The 13025-nt window shown below is 24.0% G+C and overlaps 2 non-coding genes across 2 annotated transcripts; both read left to right on the forward strand.

The window, feature by feature from the left end:
• The first annotated feature begins 2285 nt into the window (after positions 1-2285).
• On the forward strand, positions 2286-2404 carry LOC123304804. Its single transcript, XR_006536785.1, has one exon. It is a non-coding gene; the product is annotated as a 5S ribosomal RNA (ribosomal RNA).
• Positions 2405-8779: 6375 nt separating this feature from the next.
• Positions 8780-8898, forward strand: LOC123304805. Its single transcript, XR_006536786.1, has one exon. It is a non-coding gene; the product is annotated as a 5S ribosomal RNA (ribosomal RNA).
• Positions 8899-13025: the final 4127 nt, after the last annotated feature.

Here is a 13025-nt window from a genome sequence, read left to right on the forward strand (position 1 = left end):
TTATATCAATACGTTACTCTCTTCTTTTGATACATATTAATAAAATTTCAATTTATAAGATTTTATGTCAATTATATAAATAATATTATAAATTTTCTAAATACATAAGTTAAGTAACAAAAAATTTGAATAACAAGATAAATTTATATATTATGTTTTAATACTCGATACTATAATATATCGCATCCGTTACCAATTATTCGGTATCCTTTGATTTATACACAGAATGAACCAAAAATATGTATCAAATTTATTTTATTTATTTATATATTTAATATTATTATTATTATTTTATATTACAAAGTTTCTTAACGAAGCTTACAATGATTTCTCATATCGTACTTAACAAAATTATTTAGATCATATAAAATTTAAATTGTTAAAAAATTTTTATATTTATTATTATTATTTATTTTTATTAAAATTACATAACATAAAATTAATAATATTTTAATAATTATATAAATTAATTCTTATTTAAAATAATCTTATATTAATCTCAACAAATACTCTAATAATATATTTTGTCATAAATTTTTTTATATTTAAAATAAATATTATAATATATAAATACTTATATCAGTATAAAAATTTCTTTATATAATTATGAAAAAATTAATTTAATAGTTAATTATTGATATTAATGCATAAATAAAAGTATTTTCTAATGAAATATATTTTGTCAATGTTCGATTAACACATTTCATAATAATACGTTTTCATTATTGACAAAAAAAGTTTTTCTAAAAATGAAATCTTATACTATAATATATATATTTATATATTAAATTTTTTAATTATTTATATACTAATAATTTATAATAAATCGATATTAAATAAAAAATAAAAATATATACTTTTTAAGTTTACCTTAAAAATATTATTGTTTTGTATGATTGAAATAATTAATATTAAACTATGTTTATTAATAATTGTTAATAAAAAAATTAAATATATTTTAATTTATAAAATAAATATTATTATTAAATTTATAATTTATTATTTTATATATTATAGAAATTGAAAAAATAAATCATGTTTACTACGACAGTAAATTAGAAATACTATTTAATTTTTATGTGTTTTCTACATGGTACTTTGACTTACATAGGGACTTATATTATTGTGAATAATGATATAATTGAAAACCTTTATTTTTTATTTGATAGAATTATTATATTTTATCATTTAAATATTTATAATAAATACATTATTTTTATAAAGTAAAAAATATGGCCGAAGAAAATTCTACAGCTGTTGCAGCAACTGCGGTTACTGCTGCTTCTACAACACCAACAAAAAAAGCAACAGCTTCTGGTGCTAAACGTACAAAACAACATTCAAAACCAACACATCCACGTACATCAGAAATGGTTGTTAACGCAATTAAAAATTTAAAAGAACGTGGTGGTTCATCATTACAAGCAATTAAAAAATATTTAGCTGCAAATTATAAAGTGGATTCTGATAAAATTTCACCATTTATTAAAAATATTTAAAAGCTGCTGTAACTGAGGGAGCCTTGGTACAAACTAAAGGTAAAGGTGCATCTGGTTCATTCAAATTGGCTGCTTCCGCTTCATCTAATTCTTCAGCTAAATCAAAAGTATCCAAAAAAGAAAGTGGAGCAAAAGGTTCAGCAAAGAGTGCTAAAAGTAAACGGGCACCAAAAGAAAAGAAAGCCACAACTACATCATTGGCAGCCAAAAAGCCTAAAGCAAAAAAAGCGACTCCATCATCATCAACTGCTGCTAAAAAAGTTACTGCAAAATCATCAGCGGCATCAAAAAAAGCACCAGTTAAAGCAAAACCAGCAAAAAGTACAAAATCCGCTGCCAAAAGTAGCCCTGCTCGTAAACCGAAAGCACCAAAAGCTAAGAAAGCTTCTGTTGCCAAATCATCTCCTACAAAAATTAAAAAAGCAGCACCAAAAAAGAAATGATCTGTTACTTTAATAATATATTGAAATATTTCATTATTTTTGCTAAAAAATGAAAATAACATAGGCCTTAATACAGGCCACAAATTAATATTTGATAAGAGTAAATTATTTTTTGTATAAATATTTTATAAAATAATAGTTTAGAAACATTTGCCACAGTCAGTACCACGGATGGGTGGCCACTTGAGAATACTGTGTGCGGTTGCATTTTTATTTAAAATATATGGTATAATAAATAAGTATATATTTAAATTGATTACTTCATTGAAAATTTTAATAATATACTTTAATATTAATGATATTTATGAAAAATATATATTTGTAAAAATTTTCATTTATTACTGGCAACAGCCATACCACGTTGAAAACACCGGTTCTCGTCCGATCACCGAAGTTAAGCAACATTGGGCACAGTCAGTACTTGGATGGGTGACCGCTTGGGAACACTGTGTGCGGTTGCCTTTTTATATTAAAAATATAAATTATTTTTCTTCTTTTCTTTTTTTTTACACACCATATATAAATATATGTTATTTAGAAATGTAAACCTTTTATATTATTCATCAACAAATAAATATTATTTTTTGTATAAAATTTTATTGCATTTATAACTCATATCATGGTTACTTTAAAGCGAGAAGTTTTTTTAATATTTCAAATGAATATAAAATAATATAAATTTTATGAAATTTATTTATTTTTAGAAATAGCAATCGCTTATAATTATAACAAAATTTTAATAATGTTTAATTTTATTTCAATAATTTATATTTATATATATATATATAATATTATATATATATATATATATATATATATATATATATTTTTTAATAAAAATAATATACTCTTATTTAATAATATATGTTGGTCCTATATATAGGACCGAAAATATTTCTTATTTGTTTTTTTTTTTTTAAATTGTCATTTAAAACGCTTATGCACGTTCTCCACGAATACGTCTTGCCAATTGTATATCCTTAGGCATAATTGTAACACGCTTTGCATGAATTGCGCATAAATTGGTATCTTCAAATAAACCTACTAAATAGGCTTCACTAGCTTCTTGTAATGCCATAACAGCTGAACTTTGAAAACGTAAATCGGTTTTAAAATCTTGTGCAATTTCACGTACTAAACGTTGGAATGGTAATTTACGAATTAACAATTCAGTACTTTTTTGATAACGACGAATTTCTCGTAAAGCTACTGTACCAGGACGATATCTGTGTGGTTTTTTTACTCCACCAGTTGCTGGTGCACTTTACGTGCAGCTTTCGTTGCTAATTGTTTTCTTGGTGCTTTACCACCAGTTGATTTACGTGCAGTTTGCTTGGTTCTAGCCATTTTCAAATAATAATGTTTTTACAAAAAAACACACAATTTTAAAAATTATATTCGACAATTTGATACTACAAAGTCAAATGTTTAAATGCGAAATAAATGTGTTGTATTTATATTTATATGAAATTTCAAAATTTTTGTTGTCATATCCTATTGGATAGCTATCAGAGTATGGACTAATCAAATTGTATAGGCGTGGCTTAAAAAATCTTTAATGCTTTATATAAAAAGGCACAATTGTACCGGCGCTCACATACATTACAATACTTGTGAGGTTAACACACGTGTTATCCGTTCGTTAAAATATTGTAAATAATTTTTTATTAAAATGACTGGCAGAGGAAAAGGTGGAAAGGGTCTTGGAAAAGGGGGTGCAAAACGTCATAGAAAAGTTTTGCGTGATAATATCCAAGGTATTACAAAACCTGCAATTCGTCGTTTAGCACGACGAGGTGGAGTAAAACGTATCTCTGGTTTAATTTATGAAGAAACACGTGGTGTACTTAAAGTATTCCTTGAAAATGTTATTCGGGATGCTGTTACATATACTGAACACGCAAAACGTAAAACAGTTACAGCTATGGATGTTGTATATGCATTAAAACGACAAGGTCGTACTTTGTATGGTTTTGGAGGTTAAGAAAATATAATAATTTACTTAAAATATTTAGTAAATTTATTAAAGAATATTTAATACATCCGATAAATTTAAACAGGCTTTCCTTTTTGGGAAGCCACTAATTTTATTTATATAAGAGTAAATAAATTTGTTAATAAATATAACATATTATATAATTTGTTTACAACAAATTATTTTGTTTATAACATACATTACCAAATATTTTTATTTTTTTTTTTTATTGTAATATATCTGCAATAATAAATTATAATTTGTATATTATCTATTTTATTTTACAATAACTTATTGAATTTTTGAAAAAATTTTATTATAAATTAATATACTATTATATTTTTTATATATACAAGTTAAGAGTAACAAGTATCGATAGGAGATTATCGAATTTATAACTAATAAAACATTTCGCCTTAATCAAAGAAAATAAAGATTTTGCTATACCATTTTTTATACTTTCAATAAATAATTTATTATTAAATTTTTATTATTTCATTTATTTTTTAAAATTATTAAAAATATTTTTCTAATAATTATAAGCGTACATAAACAAGTAGTAAATGTAAAATGAAAATAATAAAGGTAATGTAATGCATTTGCATTACACTGATTTACGATATATATTCCGCGATATCCTTTATTATATTTAAAATTAATAATATTGATATACTAATAATAGATATATTCAAGCTATTAATATATAAAATTTTATATTAAATATGATATTAATAATTGTTTATTTAATTTTTTTGTATATATAAAAATAATTTACTCTTATTTAAAAAATTTGATGGCTCTCTTAAAAAGAGAGCCATTTTTATATGTTGATGTATTTTTATGTTATCAATTAAATAATATTTTCGATTTATTTATTTTGAACTTGTATATTTTGTAACAGCTTTAGTACCTTCACTAACAGCGTGCTTTGCCAATTCACCAGGTAATAATAATCGAACTGCGGTTTGAATTTCCCGACTTGTGATTGTTGAACGTTTATTATAATGTGCTAAACGTGATGCTTCAGCAGCAATACGTTCAAAAATATCATTAACAAAACTGTTCATGATACTCATAGCTTTACTAGAGATACCAGTATCAGGATGCACTTGTTTTAATACTTTGTAAATGTAAATTGCATATGATTCCTTGCGCTTCCTCTTCTTTTTCTTATCACTCTTTGATATATTTTTTTGAGCTTTGCCAGCTTTTTTTGCTGCTTTTCCACTTGTTTTTGGTGGCATTGTTACAAACAATTAATATACACAGATAGTTACAGAACACCAGTCAGTATATGTATGAGCGTGTCGTGTATACAACTAGCGTATTATATACGCGAAGATGGATATAACAATAAAAATGAATACTACTCTCTGATTGGCTGAAAATAATACTATAAGGTGATTGGTTTATTTTTAAAGTTTTATATTTTATAAATATTATAAATTAAAATACCCAAATAACATTTTAAACATTTATGTTACAATCCCCGTAACGTACACATCTGTGTGATTATATTTACAAAAAAAAATATTAATTAAATAAATTTATTCGCTATGTCTGGACGAGGTAAAGGTGGTAAAGTAAAGGGAAAGGCAAAGTCAAGATCAAGCCGAGCAGGATTACAATTTCCTGTTGGAAGAATTCACAGATTATTACGAAAAGGAAATTATGCTGAACGAGTAGGTGCTGGTGCCCCAGTATATTTGGCTGCTGTTATGGAATATTTGGCTGCAGAAGTTCTCGAGTTAGCTGGTAATGCTGCCCGTGATAACAAAAAAACACGTATCATTCCACGTCATTTACAATTGGCAATTCGTAATGATGAAGAATTAAATAAATTATTATCTGGTGTAACAATTGCTCAAGGTGGTGTATTACCAAACATTCAAGCAGTGTTATTACCAAAGAAAACTGAAAAGAAAGCATAAATTAAAAACATTGCATTAATTTTTATAATAATAATACATCGATCATAGGCCTTTTAATAAAAGGCCACAAATTTATTTAAAATAAGAGTAAAAATTATTTTTATAAATAATATATTATAATATTTTTTTAAAGAATCAATTTAAATAATTATAAATTAATGATTCTTTTTTTTTTTTTTCTTTTTTATATGTTATTATGGAAATAATTCATCATATTATGATGACATTTAGGTAACATATTATAAGAATATTCATAAAATATTATCAAAATAATATTGTATTATGATGATATTTAGACAAAATATTATAAGAATATACACAAAATATTATCAAAATAATATCATTAGATAACAAAACTGTTCATGATACTCATACCTTTACTAGAGATAAAAGTATCAGGATGCACTTGTATTAATACATATTATCACAACATCACAAAATATTTTTTAAAAGGAAAAATTTTTTAAAAATTATTATAAAATTTGATTGAATTAAATTTCAATTTATTTTTTTAATAATTAAAGAAAAAAAAAAGCATATAAACTTTCTATTGAAAATGTTATTTTCAACTAGATGGCCAAGTGAACTTTGTTACACAAACAATATATGACGTATTCGTTATTTAAATAATCAGTATCCTTTGATATTATATCAATACGTTACTCTCTTCTTTTGATACATATTAATAAAATTTCAATTTATAAGATTTTATGTCAATTATATAAATAATATTATAAATTTTCTAAATACATAAGTTAAGTAACAAAAAATTTGAATAACAAGATAAATTTATATATTATGTTTTAATACTCGATACTATAATATATCGCATCCGTTACCAATTATTCGGTATCCTTTGATTTATACACAGAATGAACCAAAAATATGTATCAAATTTATTTTATTTATTTATATATTTAATATTATTATTATTATTTTATATTACAAAGTTTCTTAACGAAGCTTACAATGATTTCTCATATCGTACTTAACAAAATTATTTAGATCATATAAAATTTAAATTGTTAAAAAATTTTTATATTTATTATTATTATTTATTTTTATTAAAATTACATAACATAAAATTAATAATATTTTAATAATTATATAAATTAATTCTTATTTAAAATAATCTTATATTAATCTCAACAAATACTCTAATAATATATTTTGTCATAAATTTTTTTATATTTAAAATAAATATTATAATATATAAATACTTATATCAGTATAAAATTTCTTTATATAATTATGAAAAAATTAATTTAATAGTTAATTATTGATATTAATGCATAAATAAAAGTATTTTCTAATGAAATATATTTTGTCAATGTTCGATTAACACATTTCATAATAATACGTTTTCATTATTGACAAAAAAAGTTTTTCTAAAAATGAAATCTTATACTATAATATATATATTTATATATTAAATTTTTTAATTATTTATATACTAATAATTTATAATAAATCGATATTAAATAAAAAATAAAAATATATACTTTTTAAGTTTACCTTAAAAATATTATTGTTTTGTATGATTGAAATAATTAATATTAAACTATGTTTATTAATAATTGTTAATAAAAAAATTAAATATATTTTAATTTATAAAATAAATATTATTATTAAATTTATAATTTATTATTTTATATATTATAGAAATTGAAAAAATAAATCATGTTTACTACGACAGTAAATTAGAAATACTATTTAATTTTTATGTGTTTTCTACATGGTACTTTGACTTACATAGGGACTTATATTATTGTGAATAATGATATAATTGAAAACCTTTATTTTTTATTTGATAGAATTATTATATTTTATCATTTAAATATTTATAATAAATACATTATTTTTATAAAGTAAAAAATATGGCCGAAGAAAATTCTACAGCTGTTGCAGCAACTGCGGTTACTGCTGCTTCTACAACACCAACAAAAAAAGCAACAGCTTCTGGTGCTAAACGTACAAAACAACATTCAAAACCAACACATCCACGTACATCAGAAATGGTTGTTAACGCAATTAAAAATTTAAAAGAACGTGGTGGTTCATCATTACAAGCAATTAAAAAATATTTAGCTGCAAATTATAAAGTGGATTCTGATAAAATTTCACCATTTATTAAAAAATATTTAAAAGCTGCTGTAACTGAGGGAGCCTTGGTACAAACTAAAGGTAAAGGTGCATCTGGTTCATTCAAATTGGCTGCTTCCGCTTCATCTAATTCTTCAGCTAAATCAAAAGTATCCAAAAAAGAAAGTGGAGCAAAAGGTTCAGCAAAGAGTGCTAAAAGTAAACGGGCACCAAAAGAAAAGAAAGCCACAACTACATCATTGGCAGCCAAAAAGCCTAAAGCAAAAAAAGCGACTCCATCATCATCAACTGCTGCTAAAAAAGTTACTGCAAAATCATCAGCGGCATCAAAAAAAGCACCAGTTAAAGCAAAACCAGCAAAAAGTACAAAATCCGCTGCCAAAAGTAGCCCTGCTCGTAAACCGAAAGCACCAAAAGCTAAGAAAGCTTCTGTTGCCAAATCATCTCCTACAAAAATTAAAAAAGCAGCACCAAAAAAGAAATGATCTGTTACTTTAATAATATATTGAAATATTTCATTATTTTTGCTAAAAAATGAAAATAACATAGGCCTTAATACAGGCCACAAATTAATATTTGATAAGAGTAAATTATTTTTTGTATAAATATTTTATAAAATAATAGTTTAGAAACATTTGCCACAGTCAGTACCACGGATGGGTGGCCACTTGAGAATACTGTGTGCGGTTGCATTTTTATTTAAAATATATGGTATAATAAATAAGTATATATTTAAATTGATTACTTCATTGAAAATTTTAATAATATACTTTAATATTAATGATATTTATGAAAAATATATATTTGTAAAAATTTTCATTTATTACTGGCAACAGCCATACCACGTTGAAAACACCGGTTCTCGTCCGATCACCGAAGTTAAGCAACATTGGGCACAGTCAGTACTTGGATGGGTGACCGCTTGGGAACACTGTGTGCGGTTGCCTTTTTATATTAAAAATATAAATTATTTTTCTTCTTTTCTTTTTTTTTACACACCATATATAAATATATGTTATTTAGAAATGTAAACCTTTTATATTATTCATCAACAAATAAATATTATTTTTTGTATAAAATTTTATTGCATTTATAACTCATATCATGGTTACTTTAAAGCGAGAAGTTTTTTTAATATTTCAAATGAATATAAAATAATATAAATTTTATGAAATTTATTTATTTTTAGAAATAGCAATCGCTTATAATTATAACAAAATTTTAATAATGTTTAATTTTATTTCAATAATTTATATTTATATATATATATATATATATATATATATATATATATATATATATTTTTTAATAAAAATAATATACTCTTATTTAATAATATATGTTGGTCCTATATATAGGACCGAAAATATTTCTTTTTTGTTTTTTTTTTTTTTAATTGTCATTTAAAACGCTTATGCACGTTCTCCACGAATACGTCTTGCCAATTGTATATCCTTAGGCATAATTGTAACACGCTTTGCATGAATTGCGCATAAATTGGTATCTTCAAATAAACCTACTAAATAGGCTTCACTAGCTTCTTGTAATGCCATAACAGCTGAACTTTGAAAACGTAAATCGGTTTTAAAATCTTGTGCAATTTCACGTACTAAACGTTGGAATGGTAATTTACGAATTAACAATTCAGTACTTTTTTGATAACGACGAATTTCTCGTAAAGCTACTGTACCAGGACGATATCTGTGTGGTTTTTTTACTCCACCAGTTGCTGGTGCACTTTTACGTGCAGCTTTCGTTGCTAATTGTTTTCTTGGTGCTTTACCACCAGTTGATTTACGTGCAGTTTGCTTGGTTCTAGCCATTTTCAAATAATAATGTTTTTACAAAAAAACACACAATTTTAAAAATTATATTCGACAATTTGATACTACAAAGTCAAATGTTTAAATGCGAAATAAATGTGTTGTATTTATATTTATATGAAATTTCAAAATTTTTGTTGTCATATCCTATTGGATAGCTATCAGAGTATGGACTAATCAAATTGTATAGGCGTGGCTTAAAAAATCTTTAATGCTTTATATAAAAAGGCACAATTGTACCGGCGCTCACATACATTACAATACTTGTGAGGTTAACACACGTGTTATCCGTTCGTTAAAATATTGTAAATAATTTTTTATTAAAATGACTGGCAGAGGAAAAGGTGGAAAGGGTCTTGGAAAAGGGGGTGCAAAACGTCATAGAAAAGTTTTGCGTGATAATATCCAAGGTATTACAAAACCTGCAATTCGTCGTTTAGCACGACGAGGTGGAGTAAAACGTATCTCTGGTTTAATTTATGAAGAAACACGTGGTGTACTTAAAGTATTCCTTGAAAATGTTATTCGGGATGCTGTTACATATACTGAACACGCAAAACGTAAAACAGTTACAGCTATGGATGTTGTATATGCATTAAAACGACAAGGTCGTACTTTGTATGGTTTTGGAGGTTAAGAAAATATAATAATTTACTTAAAATATTTAGTAAATTTATTAAAGAATATTTAATACATCCGATAAATTTAAACAGGCTTTCCTTTTTGGGAAGCCACTAATTTTATTTATATAAGAGTAAATAAATTTGTTAATAAATATAACATATTATATAATTTGTTTACAACAAATTATTTTGTTTATAACATACATTACCAAATATTTTTATTTTTTTTTTTTATTGTAATATATCTGCAATAATAAATTATAATTTGTATATTATCTATTTTATTTTACAATAACTTATTGAATTTTTGAAAAAATTTTATTATAAATTAATATACTATTATATTTTTTATATATACAAGTTAAGAGTAACAAGTATCGATAGGAGATTATCGAATTTATAACTAATAAAACATTTCGCCTTAATCAAAGAAAATAAAGATTTTGCTATACCATTTTTTATACTTTCAATAAATAATTTATTATTAAATTTTTATTATTTCATTTATTTTTTAAAATTATTAAAAATATTTTTCTAATAATTATAAGCGTACATAAACAAGTAGTAAATGTAAAATGAAAATAATAAAGGTAATGTAATGCATTTGCATTACACTGATTTACGATATATATTCCGCGATATCCTTTATTATATTTAAAATTAATAATATTGATATACTAATAATAGATATATTCAAGCTATTAATATATAAAATTTTATATTAAATATGATATTAATAATTGTTTATTTAATTTTTTTGTATATATAAAAATAATTTACTCTTATTTAAAAAAATTTGATGGCTCTCTTAAAAAGAGAGCCGTTTTTATATGTTGATGTATTTTTATGTTATCAATTAAATAATATTTTCGATTTATTTATTTTGAACTTGTATATTTTGTAACAGCTTTAGTACCTTCACTAACAGCGTGCTTTGCCAATTCACCAGGTAATAATAATCGAACTGCGGTTTGAATTTCCCGACTTGTGATTGTTGAACGTTTATTATAATGTGCTAAACGTGATGCTTCAGCAGCAATACGTTCAAAAATATCATTAACAAAACTGTTCATGATACTCATAGCTTTACTAGAGATACCAGTATCAGGATGCACTTGTTTTAATACTTTGTAAATGTAAATTGCATATGATTCCTTGCGCTTCCTCTTCTTTTTCTTATCACTCTTTGATATATTTTTTTGAGCTTTGCCAGCTTTTTTTGCTGCTTTTCCACTTGTTTTTGGTGGCATTGTTACAAACAATTAATATACACAGATAGTTACAGAACACCAGTCAGTATATGTATGAGCGTGTCGTGTATACAACTAGCGTATTATATACGCGAAGATGGATATAACAATAAAAATGAATACTACTCTCTGATTGGCTGAAAATAATACTATAAGGTGATTGGTTTATTTTTAAAGTTTTATATTTTATAAATATTATAAATTAAAATACCCAATTAACATTTTAAACATTTATGTTACAATCCCCGTAACGTACACATCTGTGTGATTATATTTACAAAAAAAAATATTAATTAAATAAATTTATTCGCTATGTCTGGACGAGGTAAAGGTGGTAAAGTAAAGGGAAAGGCAAAGTCAAGATCAAGCCGAGCAGGATTACAATTTCCTGTTGGAAGAATTCACAGATTATTACGAAAAGGAAATTATGCTGAACGAGTAGGTGCTGGTGCCCCAGTATATTTGGCTGCTGTTATGGAATATTTGGCTGCAGAAGTTCTCGAGTTAGCTGGTAATGCTGCCCGTGATAACAAAAAAACACGTATCATTCCACGTCATTTACAATTGGCAATTCGTAATGATGAAGAATTAAATAAATTATTATCTGGTGTAACAATTGCTCAAGGTGGTGTATTACCAAACATTCAAGCAGTGTTATTACCAAAGAAAACTGAAAAGAAAGCATAAATTAAAAACATTGCATTAATTTTTATAATAATAATACATCGATCATAGGCCTTTTAATAAAAGGCCACAAATTTATTTAAAATAAGAGTAAAAATTATTTTTATAAATAATATATTATAATATTTTTTTAAAGAATCAATTTAAATAATTATAAATTAATGATTCTTTTTTTTTTTTTTCTTTTTTATATGTTATTATGGAAATAATTCATCATATTATGATGACATTTAGGTAACATATTATAAGAATATTCATAAAATATTATCAAAATAATATTGTATTATGATGATATTTAGACAAAATATTATAAGAATATACACAAAATATTATCAAAATAATATCATTAGATAACAAAACTGTTCATGATACTCATACCTTTACTAGAGATAAAAGTATCAGGATGCACTTGTATTAATACATATTATCACAACATCACAAAATATTTTTTAAAAGGAAAAATTTTTTAAAAATTATTATAAAATTTGATTGAATTAAATTTCAATTTATTTTTTTAATAATTAAAGAAAAAAAAAAGCATATAAACTTTCTATTGAAAATGTTATTTTCAACTAGATGGCCAAGTGAACTTTGTTACACAAACAATATATGACGTATTCGTTATTTAAATAATCAGTATCCTTTGATATTATATCAATACGTTACTCTCTTCTTTTGATACATATTAATAAAA

The sequence above is a fragment of the Chrysoperla carnea genome (genome assembly GCF_905475395.1).
Source record: "Chrysoperla carnea chromosome X unlocalized genomic scaffold, inChrCarn1.1 SUPER_X_unloc_97, whole genome shotgun sequence".
In the NCBI taxonomy this organism is placed as follows: domain Eukaryota; kingdom Metazoa; phylum Arthropoda; class Insecta; order Neuroptera; family Chrysopidae; genus Chrysoperla; species Chrysoperla carnea.